Source organism: Olea europaea, unplaced genomic scaffold, assembly GCF_002742605.1.
Source record: "Olea europaea var. sylvestris unplaced genomic scaffold, O_europaea_v1 scaffold358, whole genome shotgun sequence".
In the NCBI taxonomy this organism is placed as follows: domain Eukaryota; kingdom Viridiplantae; phylum Streptophyta; class Magnoliopsida; order Lamiales; family Oleaceae; genus Olea; species Olea europaea.
The window spans coordinates 204,024-207,852 of NW_019254992.1; positions in this window are offsets into that span (position 1 = coordinate 204,024).

Below are 3,829 nucleotides of genomic sequence, written 5' to 3' on the forward strand. Positions count from 1 at the left end.
AAAGTTTTCTTGAGCCTATGAAGAAACGGGATGGAAGGCATGTAAGCCGTAGCATGAGCAATTGTCTTAGATTGTGGAGTGTCTAATTTATCATTCGAGATTTTATTTGTGGCTTGTTCAAATTAGTCCATTTATTTTCCATCTATGGCTGACAATAATAAAATAAAGCGATACAAGTTTGCTTTGATACCACTTGTTAGATTCAAGAAACGAGGGGAATGTGGAAAGATGAAAACAATAATCACAATTACAAGAATTTATGTAGAAAACACTATAGGTAGAAGAGTAGAATTCAATACCTAACATAATGAAGAGTCAATTATATATAGAGTACATGTCAAACCCTATTTGTACTGTTATAGATGGAATAATATCTTAAAATTTGTCAAATTGCAAAATAGGTCGTAGGCCAGATGACACAGCGCTTGAGCGACCTGTCCTCACAGATAGCATGTGGCATGACAGCATTCTATTTGGCACTCATGAATCGCAGTTCCAAATTCAATTTTCACTTCCAATTGGTGCCTAAGTGCCTGAATTGGGTGCCAACATCTGTCCTCAAAAATCCCAAATCCATATTTTGACATTTTCAAAGCCTTTTTTTTTAAGAAGGCCAATTCCCAATGGAATTTAGGTTACAATTCAACAAATTCCCACCTTAACACAAATTTCATCGCAAGGAATAGAACTTACCTCTTCAAATAAAATTCTCCACATCTTCCATAAAAGCCTAACTAAGACAAACTAAATATCAATTGAATCAAATCTTGCTCAGCAAGATTACCTTGGGTAACCATGTTGCTCGAATTATCACCGCGAGCAACAAAATCGCAAGTAACTCAACAATAACTACTTAACAAGATAGAAACATACCTTGTAACAGAATCAACACAACCATTTGCTTCTATAGAAGATTCTTTGCTAGACTCAATACTTTCAACTACATTTAAAGCATAATCAACTAAATCAATTTTGTCGTAACTTTGTCGAGGCCTAATATGTCTCCTAGGTCTATATCTAACAATTGAGTACGATGGAACCACTGGTGGTAGCGATAAAGCGGCATCACCCATAACTTCTAAACTTGACTGAAGTGTATTTTTCAATGTAGCCCTTAAACCAGACTTCAATGGTATTGTACTAAACTCAAACTTCGTCTGAATGCCTAATTTCTACTAATTAGTATCTAATAATTCTTTAGAACCCCACAAGACATTTAATCGGGGCCTTCTCTGCCCCTTCATCACAACATGAGCACATTTACTAACCTTCAAGAATCCACCTTTACCAATATACTTGTACCATTTTAAATTAAGAGTACTCCAGTAGATAAGATTTCTCTTCAAATCTAGAACATGTCTTACCTCATCATGTTTCTTGATAATTCACTAAACATCTTAATTCTGGTCCATTCAATACCAATTATCTTCTAAGGTGCATTATTTTCCATTACCACAATACCTTTTGAAACTTCTTCATATGACTAATCTCAATTAGGATATACATATAAAAAGTGCAACTAGTATCAAGAATCCAATCCTCATCAGGCTTATTGTCGTCGTCAGAAATAACCAAAGAAGTTCTCCATCGTTGTAGCATTCTTGTACAATACTACTTCACCTAAAGTTTCTAGTTGTTTTTCCTTCTAATTTGCAGCATCGATTTATCCCTATCCGCAACTTATAATAACCTTTCTTAATGCACCCGTTCTTCGTGCAATAATTACAAATCTTCTTGATAAAATTAGATTTCGATCTTTTCTCTCCTATACAATAAGGCAATCTTCTTGAGCCTCAAATCCAACAAGATACTTCATCTTCTTCTTTGAAAATAGAGCATAATATAGTTTTTCAATTGTAAGAGTACCACGACTGTATAAGATTGTGTCTTTAAAAGATACATATGAAGCAGGCAACGAACAAAACAAAATCAACTCTGATCTTTTTCATCATACTTAACCTCAAAGTCTCTAAATCAGTGGCAATTTCCTTAAAAACAGCTAGATTGTCTTCAAATGATGTATTTTTCTATCATACAATGAGGATATCGTTGCTTGCTGTTTAGACTTTTCTTCATGCAGAATTACTCCAACTTCAATCATAATGCGGTTATAGTTTTCTCCTTTAAAACTTCATAAAGAATATTATTCAAAAGATGAAAGTGAATCTATGATAGGGCATTTCGATCCTAACGTTGTTTATCCTCCAACATCCAATTTGAGGGCATTAGATCTCAACAAAGCATCATTCAAATCCATCTAAACAAGCACTGCTTGTATCTTTACCTATCATAACGAAAATCTTCTATTATGATCCAAAAGAAGAATATCATACTTTTTGGTTGTCATAACAAAAAATCAAACATCAAACTAATTTGACCAAACCTCGCTTTGATACATGTTTATTATAAAACAAGAGGATGCCAATTTGTTTTGATATCCCTTGTTAGATTTAATTAATGAGATAAATATGGTAAGACTAAAACAAAAAAATCATAAACATAAGAATTTACATGAAAACCCCCATGATCAAAGTAGGAGAATTAAATATAAGATGAATGAATACAAAATTGCATTTACAATTTTGTATCTAAAAGAATTATATTGAGTATATGTAAACTCTAATTATAGTATTATAGATGAAAATAGCATCTTAAAATTCATTAAATCAAGAAATAAGTGGTGGACTGGACCACACCGGTGCTCGAGCTTAGCAATTGGCGTGCGGTGCTTAAACACCCTTCTTCACGGACAGTGAGTGACATGACAATGCTCCGTCTAGCGCTCAGGTGTTGGATCTCTACTCCAATCTGATTTTCATGCCCAATTGATGCTTAGGTGTCCGGATTGAGCACTTCCCAATCTCTTTCCTAAAAATTCCAAATCCATATTCTTACTTCTTTACAATTGGCACTAAGAATTCAATCTAAGTCTCGCTTAAAGAAAGGTTATGTGCTCGAATCCTGGAAAACGTGACAGAAAGCTGCAAGGGGTAAGAGGATAGACAACCTCCCAACAGTATGTAAGAGAACGACTAGGCACATGTATATTTTTTTGTAACGACCTGTCTTCTGTGCCCAAGCCGTCACTTACGTACTGTCCACTCTGGAAAAGCCTAAGCCCATTTCACCTCTCACGAATTTCTATCATGTCTCCAGGATTCGAATTCTGACATTTTTCCCTTAAGAATGACTTAAGTTGAATCTTAGTAATGACCTAGGCCTCGTGCACAACCATTCTCTTTGTGCTATCTGTTTTGGGATAGCCTAAAACTATATTATCCCTAAAGACTCTCTGTCGCATTTCCCAAAATTCGAACCCTTAATATTTTCCTTGAGAATGACTAAGTTGTTCAATTGATACCAGAATTCAACTTAAATTATTCTTAAAATAAATGTCAAGGGTTTGAATCCTAGGATGCGATAGAAATATATAAGGGGTAAGATGGGTTCAGACTCTCTTATAACAAACAATACATAAGTTAACACAATGATCTAAGCCTCATGTCCAGCTATTCTCTTATATACTACACACTTTGGGAGGACATCTACCCTCTTACTTCTCACGACTTTCTATCACAGTCTCTAGGATTCAAACATATGACCTGCCCTTAAGAGATAATTAAGTTGAATTCTAATACTAATTGGGTAAAAAATTTTGTTACGACCCATGCCTCATACTCGATCGTTATCTTACATATTGTCCACATTGAGAGGATATTGTCCTTCTTATTCCTCACAACTTTCTATCGTGTTTCCCAAAATTCGAATATATGACCTCTCCTTAAGCTAGACTTAAATTGAATCCTGGCACCAATTTGGTGAGTTGTCA